Source organism: Sylvia atricapilla, chromosome 1, assembly GCF_009819655.1.
Source record: "Sylvia atricapilla isolate bSylAtr1 chromosome 1, bSylAtr1.pri, whole genome shotgun sequence".
NCBI lineage: Eukaryota > Metazoa > Chordata > Aves > Passeriformes > Sylviidae > Sylvia > Sylvia atricapilla.
This window is the reverse complement of record NC_089140.1, coordinates 6,315,004-6,335,941: the sequence shown is the minus strand read 5'-3', so window position 1 is coordinate 6,335,941 and position 20,938 is coordinate 6,315,004. Positions and strand designations below refer to the sequence as shown.

At 40.1% G+C, this 20,938-nt stretch overlaps 1 protein-coding gene across 2 annotated transcripts in view; it reads left to right on the top strand.

The window, feature by feature from the left end:
- The window catches only part of PRKAG2 (protein kinase AMP-activated non-catalytic subunit gamma 2), a 213,301-nt gene that overhangs the window by 23,923 nt on the left and 168,440 nt on the right, over window positions 1-20,938 (top strand). The gene's annotated exons all lie outside the window — the stretch shown is intronic.

The following is a 20,938-nucleotide window of genomic DNA, read 5'->3' as shown; positions in this document are numbered from 1 at the left end:
GGTATTTCCCCCAGATTAAGTTTATTTTAGCAGACTGAAATTTTGTCATGGGCATGATCTATCCTTGCTTCTTGCCATGGATTTTGCTATATTTGCCATCTGAGCTTCTCGTGTGCTGGACAACATAAAACAGGGCTGCTTCAAAACATAATAGTTGACTTGTTATTAGTAGCTTGTTTGTTTGTCCTCAGGCCTATTTATAAAAACAGCCCCAGGCAGGGAATTCTGCCAGCAGCCCAACCACTAAACAATTACAGATCTTTTCTCGGAGCTGTGTTTTCCAATCTATGCAATAATTCAGCAGCAAACCGTAGTCACTGCTCACAAGTGTATGAAAGTAGCCATTTTTCTGTGTGGCAGTGTTTTTGTTGGTTTTTAAAAAACAAAAATAGAGTCTCGAAAGGTATCCCTGTAAATGTTAAAAAATACAAAATTTAATTTACAGGTATTGCTGCCAGATTACTAAAACCAGGCCCAGTATGATATGCAGAACTCAAAAGGAAGTCAAAATGGTCAAGTAGATATTAATCAAAAATTATAAATAGGTTGCAAACTTGAACAAGAATTAAAGGGACTGGTACTCATAAAGAACCAGGCTTTCCAAATCCCTCCTGTTAGGTTTAAGAAAAACAAAAAAAACCCCAACCAAAACCCCCCTTCCCACCACCAAAACACAAAAACCACTCTAAGGAAAATGATTCATCTGATTTTGAAAGGACAGCATAACATCTGATTTTATTGGTGCTGTGATACTTCATAGAGTTCAATTCACAAGTGTGACGGGTGCCTGATTGGATTTGCATGGTTAGTGGTGCAGTGCAGATGAGATGCACTCTTTAATTAGTGGATAGGAAACTGCAGAGAGCAAATGATAGTCCCTTGCTGGCCAAAATGGGATGGAAGGAAATTTAAGCATTTGGTTTTGTTCAGACTGCTGTAACAGCATAGTGAGAGTATTTTGTGAAAATAGCCTGATAAACAAGTAAATGAGTCTAGTGAATTTTATGAAAGGTGGGAATGGTCAAATGAGACTTTGGGGGAAGTCCTCTCCAATGGAGATAACTTTGCACAAGGCTGGGTCACTTCTCTGTACAAAGTTCAGAAGTCATGAACCAGAACATCTCTGCTTGGAAAATGTGGGTTTGTTAACCAGTTTGGTTGTGTTTCAAGGGTTTGAAATGTTCTTTCTGCACTTGAAATGTGTGTCTGTGTTTGCTAGATATGACGCAAGGTTTTGGCAGTTTTGCACTTGATTTATAATTTAAGCCTTAAGGAAGACCTGGGATTTGGGATTTAACCCCCAATCACCATGAAACTTGTTAAGTGTTTAAATATTGGGGTTTAAAAAACTGTTATTTTATTATTATTTTACTTTATTCTTCCTCGGAGGGAAAACAAAGCTAATCTGCCTGGCTGCTGCCATGGAGAGGTGTGGCAGGGACAATTTGTTCCTGAGATAATTTAGCCCTGCTTATGTAAATACACCCTTGAAACATTCAATCCCTCTACTGATGTCTGAAGACTGAGGTAAATCATGAAGTAGCTTAAAAATCAATGCAGAGGACAAGTGTTGGAAATGCAGAAACCCTGTGTTTTCCTGTGTGCATGTGAAAACACGATCTGTTAAAGGTATGACAGAAGCAGATCCACTGCATCTCCAGGATGTGCAGCAAATTGGAGGGATATGGAGCATGGATGTGGAAGTTCAGCATCTTCTGCTGCTTCTCCCTGAAAGCAGCCTGGGAATGTGGTTGAGAAAGTTTGTATTTTAGGAAGCAAACTCTGTCCCTGTTCACTCCTCAGGTTAATGAAAAAAAAAAATTAAATATGTTGTGTTTTGGATGTCATGGCTCAAAATCGAAGTAAACCAGTACTGGAAAGTGTCTGTGAAGTGTCTTGAACTAGGTGTGGGAGAGGGAGGAATCCTGTAGCATTTGTAGAGGCTTTTCTCCTATGACTCATTTACTTTCTCAAATGAAAACTAACATATTATATTGTATTAAGGAGCAGATGCAGACTTTGCTGTTAAAGTTTTAAGTTCTGCAAAGTTAACGACCTTTTATCTTTTTTTTTTTTTTTTTTTTCTTTCCATCCCCTCCCCCCTGTCTTTTGCCTTGTCTTCTTTAGAGTTCAAAAATGGGGAGCAGCAGAATTCTGGCTTTCAGTCTCAGTTCCTCCTTTTTGCAGAAAGCCCTCGTTGGATTTCCCTGATCTCCCTCCCTACAGATTATTCAGCCACTCTTCTTATAAAAGGTTAAGATCTGATGGTGTTGAAACCTCTTGTTTACAATTATTGCAGAATGTCGTATGGAAATTTCCATCTGCAGCAAGATTTAAAAAAAAAAAAAAAAATCCCTGCTGTTTTTGTGAACTTTCGGATCCAAATAGAGAGTGGTTGAATCAAGCATGTTAATTGTGACTAGCACATGCAGTGTGTTCAGCCAAAGAGGTCTAAGCTAATACCCCCATACTCTGAAAAAATTATTCTCACTTGCAGAGGTATCTAAGCTGCTCTGATAATCCTTGTATTGAGGTTCTCTAAAGGGCAGTGCTGCTTTCCTTAGGGAGATATGACCAAGTTTAAAAAATTGCTGACTTTGTTGCCAGCAATGGGTTAATTTTTCTTGTTATTTTGGTCTTTCACCTGTTTGGGCAATGACAAGTGCAAGGATGTCAGTACTTTTGGAGGGTAGTGTTCATAGTGCAAGATGCCCGTGGCAGATTTAAGTCTATGATTTAATCGTTTTGGGAAGGAATTAAAGCAACTTGTGGATCCTTCAGGCCTTTTGGAGAAACCAGGCAGTTAACTTCTCTCACAGGAACACCAGTGCTGCCTGTATTTCCCATACTGTTTTATATACATTTCCAGTATCACAAGGGGTGTGATTTCACAGAGAACTTGTGTTTTTCCATGTCAGTTCAGAGCACACACAAATAAAGCACCCACTGCCCTGCAGCCACAGCTGCCTCTCCTGCTCCTTCCACAGCCCAGCAGGGCAGCAGTTGTGCACTGTTTACATCGGGCCCAGAAGGGCACACTGCTTGCATTTAAATCTTGCTCTGAAGACTCTGATATTTTCTCTTAACACAGCAACAATAATTTAAATTCTGGGGTGAAGTTCCTGTCAGAAGCAGACGACAAAAAGCAAGCTTTATGACAAAACGCAGGGTTGTGGTTTTGGGAAGAGGTTCTTTCCTAAGCTGATGCTTTTCAGTTGTGTACATGTTCAGGTTTGTCACTGGGCCAGTCTGAGAAAAGGAGCATTTGATACGTTTGTGGAGCTGGTCCATGTGCTGCTGAGAGGCAGGAGCTGACTGATCCCTGTTCTGTGGGCTGAGTGCTCCGTGCTCACTGGAGCAGCCTTGACCATTGCCTAATGAGTTCAGTGATCTCAGCACCTTCGGGCTGCCCTAAGTGACGTGGTTTTGCATGAGAGCAAAACTGAGGGTGTTCCACTTCCTCCTATTTTGCTTTTGGGACAAGTTATAATTAATCTCCCCTTGCCTTTGTGAGCCCTAACCACTGCATAAGCAATAATAATCAAGGTTAAAAATTCAACACTATAGTGATTTTTATTTTCTACCAGCATTACACAGTTAACTGTCACAACAATTCTGCTGTAAATGAGCGTTAGGTTCATTTTATTTTTTTTAATGTGGGGAAACCTTGTGCTGAAGTGCAGGGCTGTGTTGAAAGCAGGAGGGAAACAAATGGTGCCGTTGGGACAGATTCCAACAACACCTTTTGCCAGAAAAAGGCAGGATGCCTTGGGTTTACCTGGCAAGGGAGAATATATGATAATGCATAACCTCTGTACCTGCTGGGAAGAGCAGGCATCCGAAGGGGCTGTGCTCTGCATGTTTTCAGCTGTACACTGACAGCTGCAGGTGCTTTCCTGTCAGATAGTGTGGAAGGTGTCTGGCTGGCTCTCTGCTGTTGTGTTGATCACTTGCAGAGGTGTTCACCTTGTGCTCATTCACTTGCTGGTGCAGGGCAGGCTGGAACAGTCAGGATTGGTCTGGGAGAATGAGGAAACTCTGTAAAAATCAGGATCAGAATTTGCTTTTAATCTGACTGCCTTTGGGCTGCTGGTCTGCACGTGAAACGTTATCTGTGGCACAAGGAACGCTCCAGTGAATGCTTTTAGACTGTTTTGGGGTTTTATTCAGTCATGGAGTTGTTCCCCTGGCAGCATCTCTGTGCTAAAGGCAGGTGGACATTAAAAGGGAAAATCTGGATATGCAGATAAAATGTGTGTGTGAGCAATATTCCCACATCAGCACTCAGGATCTCTGGATCAGGTCTGCCCTGTCTCAGGGTACTTTTCTAAAGGGTGCTCTGCAAGCTCCTGTGTGTCAGAATAGCACCCTCATGCCACTGTTGAAGTTGGACCATGGTCCAGCTTCACCAGGAGTGGGAAAGGCAGTGAAGTGGGAGGAAGGTTTCTGTATTCTCTGTTATTTCTAAAGGCACAGCTTCAAAAACAACAGGAAAATCCATTTCACAGCTTTTTTTCCCAGACGGTTCCATTGTTTTTGTTTACATCCACAATCTTCCTAGTTTGTATAGAAAGAAAAATCTACAGTGGAAGAGAGAATATCTTAAAAATAAGGAAAATCCCCACAGAGCTCTAGAGGAGATCACAAAAAGTTTTCCAAGTTTAATTATTGCAAAGATATGCACTTGTAAGGTACATCTGGGTCTGCATGTGTGGCTTTGCCTGGTAAAACAGGGACATGTTAGAGGCAGAATCCTGGCAGTGGTTAAGCCAGTGGGATTTTTGCCAGTGATCGTAATCAGAGCCAGAATTTCACCCTAGGTCTATAATCTTGTGTAATCTCCCTTTGAAGTCACATGGATTTTTAACCAATGTGTTATCTAACACCAAAACAGTTCACTATCCACCCAATAATGTCTGTTTCCTGCGTAACCAAAACGAAATGTTCCAAACCATGTTTTCCAAAACCTGAGATTGAATTAAAAACCTTTTTTCCTCCATTTTTTTCTGACATATTTGGTGTTTGTAGAACCACTTTGAAGGTATGGGTGTAGTCTTTTTTAAACCCCTTTTCTGACCTTATAGCTAACCACGTTTAAAACTTGATGTTTGGGACAAAGATTAATGTAGTTCCCTCCCAACCTGAACTATTCTCTGATCTCACAGTCCTGCTTTAGATCTTAGAGAAATGCCTTTTAGGCTCATCTGCTGATTAATAAACTGATAGGCTGCTGAAAACACAGTTTGTCCCATTAAAATGAATAAAATTATAAACTCTAATAATGCCTTGTAAGAATTTGAGTTTGAGGTTTTTTCTCTTCATATTTGGGGTCCGTTAGCCAGTGATCAGTGCTACTGAAACCTGAGGAAATTCCATTTCCAGCTTACATAGTCCCAGAATTTCACTCTATCATCAGTACATCTGGGATTTTTAAGACTGCAGGTGTGTCTTGAGCCTGCTGAACTAAAAGAGAGAAGATTATATAAAAATATGTTCAGTATAAAGAAATAAATAATTATAAATAAATAAAATACTTCCATGTCAGAGATAATTAGAGGAGTATCACACAAAACCACTGTTTTGAGACAAGAACTCCTATGTAATTTTGAAAGGAGTTGTTTCTTTCAGATCTTAAAGATAATGAATATTTGGATTTTCGAGACAAGACTGGTCAAAAGCCCTGTGCACGCTGGTTTAAGTTCTCTGTTGACCCTACTTTCAGTCAGAGCTGGGTCTAAAGACTTAGAAATTCCTTCCCCTTTGAATTGTTTTATGACTTTGAATCATGCACAGATCTCCTTAAATAAGCATTAGTAAATCCTTGTCAAAAACAGACTACAAATTATCAGGTGACAGGACACAGGTTGTCTTTCCAGTGCATTTTGGCTTTAAATTCTCTGTTTACGCAGGACTGAAAGCTGGATTTTTGCTTTACTTTAATCAAAGTCAGAAAGTATATCAGTGACAGAGGCAACTCTTAATTCCTGACCTGATGGCCTGATAAAACAAGTATTCTAGGACTGAGGAATTGTAACCTACATCTGGGAAGATTTTATATTTTGTGACAACAGAATTTAATTCACAAGTAAAATTGCTGTTGACCTGGTTCATATGCACATATTTTAATGTTAAAGCAGTTAAGAAAAACTTTGTGGCTGTATTAATCTATTTTTATTGTCGGTTTAATGAGTTACCTTTTTTACCACACAGCAATACCTTGGTGGTTTGAGTTTTGTTAAAAATAACTGGCTGACAGTTCCTGTTTCTTTGTGCTTTCTTAATTTGTGTGATTTGTATATTTTTTTTAACTGTTCATTTCCTTTTAGATCTTTTCTTAAAAGAAAAACCTCTGCCTTTGCAGATCAGTCATGTTTGAATGAATTTGCAAGTATCTGACTCAAGCTAAATTTCCTGTAGAGCACATCCTTGTAAAGCCATGAGTTTTCTTTGTTGAGGGTTAACTGTAAAATACTTCGATTTGAACGTTTCAGCCTGGGAATTGTTTCAAGTGGTGGATTAAGAGGTTTGTCTAAAGTACTTAGGAATGCAGGATTTGCAATAGCAGGTGAAATAATTTGTCAGTTATGTCTGGTAACCTGCCTCCAGCAGTTGTCAGGCTTTGTGGCTGTGGTGAAAATTTGTTCTCTTTTTCTCAGCATCCCTTGTACAGTTGAGCTGGTTACTTGTATGTTATATACTTGCAGTATAGGATAACTGTGGGAAAACAGATTGTGTTTTTAAAGAATAATTAAGCTCTTTACACTGCAAATTTGACCCATATTTTAAAATTTCAAATTTGGTACAGAAGGTTTCAGACTGTAAACCTGGTTTTTGTTCCCCTCCCCTCAGAAGTGGACAGAAGACTTTCCCCAGGTTTCTAACTTTTCTGAGGTAATGTGTTTTTTTCTATAGAAGTCAATATAGTTCAGAGCAAAAGAATGCATTAGGCTCAGTGATGTACCCAAGAACTACTAACCAAGAGATGACCAGATTTAGAAATCAGCAATTCAAAATTTGTTTGATTGAAATAAGGCCTCATTTCTAAGTAAGAAGATGACCATGGGCTCAGTGCCACTTCTGGGATCCATCTTTGGTAACCTGAGAGTTAAAATCTGCATCTGATATTTGGGAATTGGGGACCAAAGGAAGAATGTCCTGCTCTTGTGGCTGCCAGCCCTGACCTGTCACCACAGTGGCCTTTCCTTATTGTCATCCTGAGGAATGCTTTCATCAGGGACAGAAAAATGGACATATAACAGTATAATCTCTCTGTCTAGCTCCAAATGACAGCCAAACAGGAAGGTTCAGGGATATTTTTTTTTCCCCATTTCTCTTTTATTTTGTCTTCTCAGAGAATGCAGGCTGTAATCAGTCATGTGGCTTTTCTTTTGCAGCATGATTGTCAGCACCTGAAGGAAAATCTTAAATTGCCAAGCACTGCTATAAATTGGACAGGTTGCTGCATGGCTGGTTGGGCATTGTACCGTGCCTGTGTTTCTCCAGCTAAAACAAAAGGAATGGAGAATTGTGTTGAAATGAAAACTTTACATCTTTGGCTGCTGTGAATTCTCTTTCTTCACTTCTACATTTCTAACAAAACCCTTTTGAAGACAGTGTTTACTACTTTGATGCCAATCAGGGCAGTGTTTCTGTATCTCAAAACTCCGAAACTGGCTTAATTATTAAATGTCATACTATGCCGGGGTTGTATTTCACCCTTGCACTCTCAGAAACTCTTTTATTATATAAATATTTTCACAGCAAGCCCAGTGTGGTAGAACAGGGCTTTCCTCAGTGTTACCCAGAGAGCACGTGAAGGAAAATTCATAAACAGCAAAGCAGACAAGGACAGTGCTGGGAAAACCAGTTCACCTTTTCCAACTCCAGTCTTCAGCCAGTTCCATAATCCATGAGAAGATGAAGAAGGGTGTGTGGCTGAGGAACATTAATGAGTCAGGAAGCTTTTTGCTGTTGAACCTGTGATTGATGACTTTATGGGCACTCTTTGTGCTGTGTTCTTAGGAAACTGAATGGAAAATGCTTTTGGGTTTTGCAAGAATGCTTAGAGGTAGCTGAAGTGTTTGATGAACAGCCTGTGTGGGATCTTAGCCTGCTTGGAGCATTTTGCAGTGTAAATATAGCATAAAAAAAGAGATCAGAAAATCTACTTGACCTGTTTGTGAGTTGAACTTTGCACTTTTTCTGGAGCTCTCTTTCTTTTCCAGCATGATCCCTGGCTCTTGCTGGAGGACAGGTACAGTTTCTGCTAAAGTAATGCCAAACGTTTCTGGTGCCAAACAAGAGGACTTGAGACACAAAGGCTGGCACCTGCAGCATGTTCCCCATTCACTGTGGGAGCAGAGGATGGCCTAACCCCTTCTGTCCACCAATCTCACATGGAGTTCTGAGTGCACATAGAAAGTGGATTTGATGTGTTCGAAGGAGCAAGAATGGCTATCACTGTGTATGTGTTTGCTTTAAGGGTTATTTTCTTTGGTAATTATATTATTTATTGAAAACTATAGATTTTTACATAGAGTCCTGTTTGTGGAATGTTGTTTGGTACCACAAATTGAATACCTAAGCACTGACTAAAAGAAAAAAAATATTACAAATCATGTTCTTGTAAGATTACCTTGAAGACTGCAGCATGTGAGAGGGCTCTTGGGACACTTAAAACCAGCACTATTCAAATGTTTCTTTTTCTTTCTGTTTGTTATATGGAATAAAGGGAAGCAGATCTAATGTAACAAAAACTATATTTCATTCCTGCTGTGAGTCATCAGATAGTTAATGATTGTCTGTTGTGGGAGAAAACAATTGAAACTAGAATGGATTCGGCCTTTATGAAATCAAAGACAAGGTCTTAAGCCCCACTGTTGTGAGACACCCTCTGGAAGTTGGCTTCCCATTCTGGATCTTAGGAGATCACTCAGTCCAGGCTCTTGCATTAAAGCAGGATAGGTGTAGCTGGACTGAGGCCATGGATGGCAGACTGGTCACAAAAATCCAGCAGGATCAATGAAAAGAGGGAGTGCCTGCTAAAGCAGGAGATGGTGCTTCCACAGCCAACTCTCCCATCCTGGCCCTGCCTCTGGTAAATCCGGGTGGGAAGAGGAGATAGTTTCCCTCATCCAAGACAACCCTCTCCATGAAAGTAGAGTGTGTGGGATGCTACAAAACTTAGATGCAGCCTCCAAAGCTATCAGACCATCTCTGGCTAAGCTTCTTTTGATAGAAGTTCTTCCTAGAAAGATCTACCACCTCCCAAAGCAGCAGGTTCTTCAGCATCCCTTGGCTGTCTCTTAAACTTTGTGGTCATATTGACAGGAAATTATCCCCGCTGTCCAACCTAAATCTTACTTCCTGCAAATTAAGTTAATTTATCTTTGTTCTTGGCTTAATGACCATGGAGAGTATTTGACCACTGACATGTTTGCTTTTTGTCTTCTCTTTCCTAGTCCTTGTCTTTCCCAGTTCTATCAACACATAGACTATGTTATAATGCTCCTCTGGTTCTCTGGACTGCTCCATTTTGGAGCACTGTGTTGTTTTGAAGATGCTCTAGCCAAACAACATCTAAAATTAGACTCACAGAAGTCTTATGGAGTGGGAAAATTGCCTGTAATGCTGTCTGACAGCTCTCCTAATGCACCCATTTGGATACATTTGGGGTTTTTTTTGCAGTTTCATCTCACTGACTCATCCTCGAGTAGTTCTCCCTTTTAGCAGCCTGGCTAATAGCCAGCTGTTCCCTGCTTCATATTTAGGTGTTGTCTCCCTTCTTTCTCTAACCTGTCGTAGTTTTCAGTGTTTCATTTCATGGATGAGGATCTTTTCTTGGATTGCAAGATCACATTGTTACTTTTACTGTCCCTAAACCAGCTGAGAAACCTCATACAGTCTAAATAAAATGATTTCATCATTATTATGAAGTATCTTCTCAAATCAGTTATCCAGATGATAAATAAGGCACTGCCTGTAACCAGACCAACAGTGATGCTATGCAGGAGACTTCCAGCCTTAGTGATAAGTTACTAACTCTTCTTTTGAGAGCTTTCTGAGAGGGGGCACTTTCACAGTGATATTTTTTTTTATCTGTACCTTATTTCTCTAAGCTGGTTATGAGAATGTGCTGTGCAAGAACATAAGAAGTTTTACAGCATTCAAGGCATGTCACATCTACTCTTCCTTCTTGGTTCACAGGCCTTTAAAAAACTGCTTCAGATTATATTAGATTCGTTTGTGGGAGTTGTTATTTGTAGATTTATTTGTAACTGCCTGTGTAAAATTTATTACCTGCCTATGGAAGATATTTATCTTGCTGTCATATGGCAACAATTCATTGGTCCTCCAAATAATCCTAAATTACTGAATAATTTTGTGCCTTCTACTCTGTCATTTTTTCTGTCATTCCATGATTTAGAAAATTGAAAGTACCCGTCTGAGAGAAGAAAACATCAGTGCAGTAACTTTTTTTTCCTATCTATTTTTGGAAACCTTTGTTTACTGCCTGTGTAGAAATTGAGAAAAAAGAATGAAAGATTTTCTCTGCAGACCTCAGTGGCCACATAAGTGACAGTATGGCTGTTATTTGAGTGGACAGAAAGTGCTTCTCATGTTGGTGGAGAGCAGAGCATTATTTCCTTTGGAAACAGGAGTGTTTGAGAAGCTTCTAGACACCTTTTTTTTTCTTTTTTTCTTTCTTTCTTTTTTTTTTTTTTCTTTTTTTCTCTTTCTGTACTTGAAAATTACCTAACATTATATTATTTTGTGGTTTTGTTGCCAGTCTAAGACTGTTCTGTCATATAACACATCGGGCATCTCTAGAAATATTCTCTGCTCTGACATCTTGAAGCATCTGTATGTAGACAATGTTTTCTTGAGTTGCTTTATTTTTTAAGGTTTGAGTAATAACAAGTGTGCCATTTTTAAGTTTTCACAGGTAAACACAGTGAGGGTCTTGAAAAGGCTCTACTGATTTGTGACCTGGAGGGTCTGGGATGGAAACAAACCTGGGAAGGGGCTCTGGTGAGCAAAGGAGAGGAGAGCAGTTCTGTGCCAAGCAGGTAGGAAAAGTGGGGTTTGTGGAGCCCAAAGGTCACTGTGGAGTCCTTCCCTGAGTTGATTCCAGCTGTTTTTGATTAAAACAGACAGATCAAGCCCAGTTTTAGGCTGTTGGTTTGAACAGTAGTTTGAGCTGCTTGTGTAAGATCTGAACTGCAGAGCTATCCTGGCTCTGAAAGCAGCATCTTGCTAATCAAAAAGATTCCCAAAAAGCCATTTTTCCAAAATCATCCACTTATTCATCTGTTCATCCCTCTGGGCAGTTTCTCAGCCTTCACTGAATTATGAGCTTTTTTTTTTTTTTTTTTTTTTTTTTTTTTAGTTCTTAATTCTGTAACAGTCCCTAATCCTCACCTTCCCAATTATCCAGGTGTGACCATTTTTACTTTTAGAGGCACCTCTGTTAGCACCAATGCCAAACACATAATGTTTAAATTTCTCAAAAAAAACCAAACCCAAAACTCCCCCCCAAAAACCCACCCCCAAAAAACCCCAAACCAACCAAAAAAAAAAAAGCCAAAAAACAACCACAGAAAGGAAAATGTAAGTACAAATAAAGTTGCTTGGGAAGGCAGCCTCACCGTGGGCAGTAAAGTTGTTGAGGTGGAACAATGTGGCAGACCTGACGTTGATTGGATTTAAGGCTCTAATCACTTTCCCTTGCACATGAGTCTCATATCTGTTGTTAACTTTAATGAGACTTATGTGCCAAGCCTGCAAGGAGAATTGGTTCTTAATTCTCCTGGCTGCCAAACTTTGATTAGGAAGTATTTCCATGTCTTCCTGTCGGAGTTTCAGTCAGCAGTACTGACTCAGTGCTGGCAATGAGGAATTCTCCTCAGCCCTGGGAGCTGTGGTGAGAGAAGGGCTCGGGTAGATCCAACACTTGTGCCAACGAGTGTGTGACTAAAGATCTAAAGCTTCTTACCTCCTGCTTGCTCCTGCAGTGACTCTGGAGGAATGGCTTTCTCTGCTTTTCTTTCCTTAGTTCCTAAACAGGAGAAGCATTTGTCCCTATCTCCCCGGTGGAGCTATTGGGAGGATGAATTGGGACGTGTTTGTTGAGTTTTGGCCATGAGAAGTTTTTATTTGAATGTTCCTCTTTATTAACCTTGCCAGAATTTCTCTGAACTTTGATGGTAATCTTTGGCCTACAAATATTGTCTGTGATTCCATAGAAATGAATACCAAGTGAGCAGCTTCACCACATTTTGCAGTGGCCTAATGAGTATGTTCATAGTAATGATCTTATAAACCCGAAGTAATTGAACAACAAGCCACAAATCAGTTGCAGTCTGGAAAATCCTAATTTGGGGCCACTTTGTCTCCATCTGCATAACTTTTTAAATTCGTTTATTTTAATTTTCATGCTAATTTACCCTGTGTGTTTCAAAGACTGCTTCAGCCTGCTGGCGGCTCAGGGATGGGAGCAGACCTGCTGCTCCTTGGCAGCAGGTGGATGCCTTGGCCATTGAGGACCATCTAGATTCACGTTTCCCCAGCAGCTCAGCCAGGCCTCTTTGCTGCAGAGCTTTTCTGGGGGAAATTCCTAACTTATTTTCAAACTTCTGAATAGCATTTTGGCTTCAGAGTTTCCTTCTGCTCCCAGCACCCTGAGGGTTTGTCTGCTGGGCTGCCTTGGCTCCCAGAATTCAGATCTTTTTGACTTGAAAGTGGCATTATTTAGGAATTACTCAAAGAGCTTTCAACCACGTAGGATAAACAAAGAGAACCGAATTACCATTTTAAGGTGTTGAGGTACTACAGGAAGGTAGGATGTTTTTCCTGGAGTTGTTCTTAGTTGCCATAGTTGATACAAATATTCCTTTAGTTTTATGTAATACTGTTTGTGGTCAAAAATATTCATGGATATCAGAAAGGAAACATGACCTGTGGAGCTTGCTGTTGTTGGCAATGTAATACAGACTCTGGGTTGCTATTGATATTAATATATATTTGTTAGCAAACAATATTTGAGGGTTGTCAGTCACTGGGAGGTCTGCTGTGGGTCATTTTGGGCTTTCTTGGCTCCTTCACTAGCAAAGCTCAATGTCATTTGGGATAACATTAAACTGAATTTTCCAAACTAAGCCTGCACTCTTTCAAACTGAAAGTGCAATTCCTGTGAGTTGAGCTGGTGACAGCTCTTCAGCAAAAACATGTATTTTGTTTTTCACTAATTACAATGCTCTAAGATCTCCTAAGTGGAACATATTGAGTTATATGTGGGCTGTCAATCATGTTTTCCTTTGCTCATGCTGCATTCCCACATAGAAAAATAAGCTAAATTATAGATTGTCATTTCCTTTAGTAACTCTTAGAAGAAATGTGCACATCTCAGTTGCTCAACCCCTGGCCAGGAATGATGCCTATACAGCTTTACATGGGCGTCTGACGTGTTTTTCTCAGCTTGTTTTTGTGGCTATGGATGGTAACTTTGGGATTCTGCCTTGTTTTTCTCATATACATCTTTATTGGGGTGTTTGGCTTACTTCAGCCCCTGAGGAACAAAATTTATCTCATAGACTTGATCCACATGGCAACAACACTGAGAAGAGATGTAATCATGCTGTAATATGTGCGTTTTATTCCTGTTTTGTCTTGGGATCCCATACTTCTCTCTTCTGCTGCCTGTTTTTTTTTTTTAATCTCATCTTCTTCCTTCAGTGAAAGCAACAAATCAAAAAGTTTTGGTGAGAATAAATAGCAACAGAATATTATCAAAGCCAGTTGAAATGTATTAGGTGTTAGTAATTTTGGGCTGACACAGTAGCATTATCCTGGAGATATTATGGATTTTTTTTCCCCCAAGGGCACCTTTGCATTCCCACTTAGAGGATCCGGTGTGAAGCTGTGAATTTCTTACTGAAATACTGTACAGCTACAGGACTGGGCCTAAAAAGTTGAGTTTGCTGAGATGGCTTTGATTTAGCCTTTCTCAGTGTGTGATAGAAATCACAGTCCCCTGAGTGTGGAGAAGGTAATTTCAGTGAGAGCTTGGGATGTGTCTGACTCCTGAAGAAGCACCTGGTGCTGCTCAGTGTGATGGGCTGAGGCACAGGGGTTGGCACAGGCTGCTCTTTAGTGCCTCTGTGAAGGTCCACACATCACACCCCTGCTGAAAAAAATACTGTGTCCCCTTGAAGGGAAAAATTTCAGCTTCCATTCTCTCTCACAGTTAGTCTCTCACAGGCTCATGGTTGTTGGGATTTTTTCTTAGGTAAACCGGTAAGCGATAAATCATCTGCATCTTTTTTCTTTTTTTCTTTTTTTTTTTTTTTTTTTTTTTAAGCTAGCTTACAGCTGATTTCCTTCCTCTTTCTCTTTGAAGTTCCGAATTCTTCTTTTGTAGTTGTTTGTTGAACTGCTGGCCCAAGGTCTGGTACAGTTCTCAAACTTTTGCAGCTCCGTGGTTACAGAACTTATTCTAAGATCTCAGGAACTGCGAACTCAGGCCAGAAAGTAAACAGCTCTAACAGCAGTACAAAGAGCAGAGTTTTCTTTATTCTTTTGCACAGAGATTGGTGATTGCCAAATATCCGCATCAGGTTTGGGGCCCGAATTGCTTGGGCTTGTGTTTGAGATTTCAAACAAAAACCCGTTCGTGATTAACATAGTGCAAAGCACGTGTCTGTTTCCAGTTGTTGTCTTCACTAACCTTTTCACAGTGCTTTGAGCTTCCTCTTTGGTCTTCACGAGTTACACAAGGACTTTTCAGTTTGAATTCCTCAAAGAGAGATAAACAGAAAGCAGAGAAATCAAACTAGACTGGCCTTGCTCTCAGTGCCTTGCTATTGGATTTCATAAACCATTTGTTTAAGCATATTTGTCTTTAGTGGTTAGGAAAACCATCTCTGGGGTTGCTTTAGTTGGCAAAGGTACCAATCTGTAGAGAACATGCTGTGCATTATGTATGCCTAGTGCTGTTTTATGGACTATCACAAATCAAAGGTTTGTTTGAATTTCATCAGATGCTTCTGGCTACCCCAGCCCAAATTCATATATAAGGCCTTTATATAATAATATGCAAAAATGTTGAAATAAATATTGGTAAGGTTACAAAATCAGTGCCTCAAAAGCTGAGAAACATTTGGACACAACGTTTGTCCGACTCCAATTCCGTTGTTTTCTGCAGATCCATTAGGATGCCCATTTATAAACCTGTAAGCTACCACTGGAGCTGTGCTAAGGCACCTTCAGCTTTCCTCATCGACAGTGGGATACTGCTGCTGTCCCCTCTCTGGGGAGGATATGTCAGTCACAAACTGTAACATATTTTCTGCCTAAGGACTCCAGGCAACTTGGTGAAGTGTTCTCCCATGGAGAGCAGGCCCATGCAGATGCTGTGGCACATGTTCAGCCTCGTGCCCTCACCTGTGCTGTCTCAGATGGCAATAAGGACCTCTGTTTCAGCCACTGAATGCCGCTCTTCACATCTGTGTTCTGTCCTGGGGATTCAAACAGTAGGTCAGACATAGGCGTTTGTGGTGAGACACCTGGACTTGGGTGCCTCAGTCTTAGTTGACTCCTGCCCATAATGTCAGTTTACCCAGTCCTGTTGCTTTCTTCAGGAGGAATTGATTCTGTTTAATCTTTTGGAGATGGATAGGAAGTGAAGTCTCTTTTGCCTATTCCCAATAAAGCTGTGTCACATCCCATGCCTTCAGCCACTTTGCCCTGTCCAAGCTTCCTAATCCCAATTTCCATTCTGTGGATGCCTGAACTCAATTTCAGTCTCCCTGTCCTCTCCCTTTCAATCCCTTGCTGCTTTTGAGATATTCTCAGATGCCACAGCTGCTTACTTGTTGGTCTGGCCTCATTATCTCCCATATTTTTGCTCCCCTTATTTGAAAAAATTCAGTTTGTCAGTCCCACTGCTGCCAGTTCTTTTCTCCAAAGTAAGCGTGAAAGTCCCTGTATAAAGTAGTTTAATTTAGGTTCATTTTTGTATAGAGAACAGAAATGTTTGCCTTATGTGGTCCTGCCAAGTCATAACTCCTAGGCCCAAACCGAAGAGGAGCTAGAAATCCCCCTCTAAAATTCACCAGAAAATTGTTTCTTATATAGAAATATTCTCAACATTTTTTAGGAACAGTTAAATATTTTGGCTGAAGTTTTCTCAGATAGTTCCTCTTTGGGCAGACGCAGCTTTGGAAAATTCCTGCTCTTTCTCATTACATTTGGCAAGGCTTGAAGGCAACTTAAAACAGGTTGTTAAAATAGCAATTGCAAAACACTGGATTCAGATGCAATCCTTGTTTTGAGCATGTGACTGTAGCTGAAGCCATACATCAAGCTTAAAGCTTTACAATGGTTTTGTAATGTATTGGAGGCACTGACTTGCTGTACAGCTTTCTGAGTAGCTGACACAGAAACTACCTCTTAATGATTTTCATAAACTGAATAAATTTAGTAGTGGGGTAAGATCGATATAGACTGCTCTGCATTGTCCTGTTACCTCATTACCCCAAAAAAAAAAAAAAAAAAAAAAGAGAGACAATTAATTGGCCAGAGAGCTTAGCTTAAACTGCTGAATGTTTGTGGTTACATCGGGAGGAACAAGCTGATCTGGTGGTTGCTTAGCACAACAAAATTAATGTCTCAAAAAATCAGTGTGCAGCAGCAGTGGTTGCCATGAGCCTGTTGGTGGGGTGTCTGTGGGGATGTTTGTGATAGACAGAAACTTGGAGATACATCCCTGAAGTGCTGTGTTTGCTTTTTGTTCCATGTCTGGTATCAGTTCTTTCCAAAAGGTGCTCCTCTGTCAGCGTTGGTAGTTGCCATCTCCAAAGGTTTCATGCTACAACATTTGTTATGTCCCATACACAGGGACCCACTTCAGTCCAGAGCACGTCACAGCTTCAGTAGAGTGTCACTGAAACCAAAATCCACCACCATGATGTGCTGCAGGGAAGGGGCTGGAGTAATCAGGAATGCTGCCAGCTTCTTATTCTGAAATTTACTTTCCCAGCAGGAAGGATTTGTTAGATAATTTTCTGAAGTGGCCCTGGAAATGGGACCACACATAAAAAGATGAAAACCAACCATACAAAGCACTTTCACACTGGTGTAGGAAGGAAGGAAGAAGAGGAAATCCTTTCTGTCCTGAACACCTCCATCTGTTTTAACCTCCAGCATGTGAATCACCTTTTATTCTCCTAGTGAGCCAATAATCAGTTCATGCAAGAACATTATGTTTGTCCTTTGGTACATGAAGCTCAAACTCTATCCCTGAGTTAGATAAGCCTCTTAATTTTTGTAAAACTGAAGTGTGGAATGGCTTCAGAAAAGTTAACCATGTCATAAGCTAGTGGATGTTGCTGGTGCTCAGTTTTCTCTGGACAATTCTGAAGCACTTGTCTGGGCAAGCTCTGGGTTGGAAGACCACAGCTAAAAATATCACAGACAGGTTAACAGTAAGACATTTTGAGGGATACTGGCTGGACTGCCTTTCAGCTGGGATGTAATCTAGAGTCTGATGTGACATCTGGATCATCACTGACTGGAATAGATGTTGGACCTGAGGAAGGAAACTCCATGCTGAAAACACACTGCTAATATCTCTCTGGTGGTAGGAAAAACTGAGTGTTCCTGTAGGCAGCCATATAGCACCATACTGTGCTCCTGTCAGTGTTAGGAGTTGCCCTGGATGACTGTATGGACAGGATGCCTGTTAGGAATAAGTTTGTACAGAAGAAAGGGGAATAGTTATTATTCTTGCCTAAAAATAAGCACAGTATTGAGCTTCATGGTGCATTTAAATATAGTCCAGTCAGTGGTCACTTCCTTCTGTGACCTTGAAATCTAGCATTTGAAATGGTGTTTTCCAGGCAGCTGTAAGGGTTTTAATTTTCTTCTTCCAGATGCTTTCTGCTTCCCTTCTTCCTGCCCTAGAGCAAATAAACCAAATTAGCTCCTTTTCTACTGATGCTTGAGATGTTGTCAAGTGTATTACACAAAAATCTGACTTCACAGCATAGCTTCAAATGCAGTGAAAGGCTGCACTGCAAGGTTCAAGTTAGATATATTTCTCTTATTCCTTTCCCAGAAACAGTCTCTGCTGAAAAGCTTTCAGTGGAAATCTGAACTGATGCTCTGAAGATAGATAATCAGACTCTTAACACCAAGGAATGAATTCTGTATGGAAAAACCTTTCATAAAAAAGCTTTAGCTGAAGTGGGGATCAGTTTATTACAATGTCTGTGCACTGTCAGAGTTTCAGCAGGAGGTCCCCAAGGTCCTCCTTGTTAAATGGGCATATTTCAGAAGCATTTCAGAGTGGAAAGCCGAGGGACTGAGAAATCTGTTTTCAAAAGCTGCTTTGCAATCAAGAGAAACAGTGGTCCTGAAGAAACAAATATCTTGAGCTCTACATGGATGGGAATGTTTATTCTATTTTAGGACATGGTAGCTGGTATATTAGGCTATGCTCATAATGTTTTAATTCAAGTACTAGGAGAGGGTAAACCCACGAGTATTTTGTAGCTGCAATTCCTCCTTTTTTTTTTTTTTTTCCTTCCAAAATAGCTGACAACTTGTGCATTCTTAAGAGTTTGCTGCTAATAGCACACACAAATAGTAATTAACATATCCTAAAGTAAATAAAATTCTCTTTTTGGAATATATTGCTGGTCTGCAGGGGAGAATTATCTTTGGCAGGAGCAGTACAGAGGTATCCAACAACAAAGGCAAGGTCGAAAGCCTGTCTGGAGTTGTTTGCAAAGCCCTCGACCACTGGCTGTTTGTTGATTGAGATCCAAAGCTGCTGTTTGTCATACTTAATGCTGGTGTTGTGGCAGAATGATTTCTCAGGTTTCTTGGTGCTCCCTTATTTAATGTCATATTACTACCTTTATATCAGGATTTCACTAAACAATACTTGTTACTGCATATTCTGTTAAAAGGTGGTACCTCTGAATAGAGTGTAGTCTAAAAAAAACAACAGCCAGAAGGGGAGAAATGAAAACAGCAAAGCTTTTTGAACAGCCATTAATAATTTTTCCATTACATGATAAATAAAGAAGAGTTGTGGTTATACCTGCTTGTTCTAAACTGATACTCCTGCGTTTTTCAAATGTGGCTGCATAGCCTGGTGTGGAAGAGTGATTCTTGCTGATAAATCAATGGAAGCATTATTAGATCTTGTATTGGGTCTCTCAGATCTCATTAGACCTGTCATAGCAAAGCACAATTTTGCCCAGGTCCATGTGGGGAGTCAACTCGGGGATTGGGACTGGGACCGGGACCATGTCCACCACCCCTGTTCTCCCTGGAAAATGTGTATAGGCTCAAAAGTACTAGAAAAGGAAGAAAAAGACTTTTTTGAAGCACATAAGAATGTGCTTTGTATTACTGAATGTTGCCAAGAAACAGATTTCAGTCTCCAACCTTGAAAACAGATGATCCTGCTGTTTATGGGATGTGTTCCTGTTCAGAAGCTGCCCTGGTGCTGACAGCTGGAAGGACGTGGTTGGGCACTCACAGGGGGATTTCTGTCAGCTCAAAAGCCTTTTTGGACTTTAGTTACCCAATGCAGCACTATAACATAGCGATTAAAACCAATACTATATAAATGTGGTATTTTACTTATGGAATTAGTCCTTCCAGGAGGTTTTTAGGGTGTAACTGGGCAGGGTGCTGGATAATCTCATCTAGGCTCCCTTTCCATTCCAGGAAAGGCTGGTCCAGATGATTTTTTGAGGTCTTTTCCAACTTGGGCTATTCTGTGTCTTTGGGTAAAGTTGGATCAAATTGGTTGATCTTTTAAACAGATATGACATAATTAATGTTCTGATTGCAGTCATCAGTATTTTTTCAGCGTAATTCATAGAAACTCCCCCAAACAGGTCTGGGGCTTGTGGTGCTGCCCCAGTGGAATCTGGGGTTTGGAAGCCCAGATGTCTGTGGAGTACAACTTCTGTGTGAGGAATCAAACAAGTGATGCTTTGTGTGTAGGTTATAGTTGTTGCTGCTATTTTATTTGTGTGTTTAAGTCAATATTGTGTCAAATGTACAAAGTTTTAAAAAAAAATTATTTTTCTTTCAGTTCTACAAAATGCTGAAAGTATTAAAAAAAATAAATTAACTCTTCCTAAGTAAACATAGTCATGATATGATTGAGAGAAGAGAGCCATCAGCCTTCAGGGCTTGCTGGAATTTATCTACTGGGAATAGAATGTGGGTACCCCGCCAACCTCAACCACAAAGTCATCCTTCCTCATTTAAAATATAGATGTAACAGGGAGGCCATGGAAGGCGGGGAGAACTAAAAATATTCACCTGCAACAGTAGTTTTTATGCATGTGTCTGTATTTATATATATGTGTGTGTATTTTTTTAGATAAATTTACATCTATTCACACACATTATTATTCTTATTAACCAGGTCACGGTATGAGTAAAATTAATTGAGTGATCGTTTACACTTTTTTTTTTTTGGTAAGGTGAAAAGTTACAGCCTTTAAAAGACTTGCCCTTTTAAATTATTTCATGAACCTCTTAAATGAAAAAAGCTTATTTTATATACATGCCTCAGTGATTGCTTTGTGTGCAACTTGTCTTACCTTTAAAAAACCCAACCCAAGGAAACAAAAAACCAAAATTAAAACCAGAATACTGCAGAAATTGACATGAGTGTTTCTTCTGATGTGATAATTTGCATTTGATTTTTTACAATTTTGTTGGTTCTTTATTAGTTGGGTTCTTTGAAATCAAATTGCTTGGAAATCACTTTACTTTAGGCAGATTTTGTTTCCAGGATGTATTTTAAGTGCTGCTGCCTGTGGTGAGAGACTTTGAGAGCACACTTCTCTTTCCAGTGTGAGAAATATTTTAAATAATTATTTACATGACCAAACTAGGGAGTAAAACC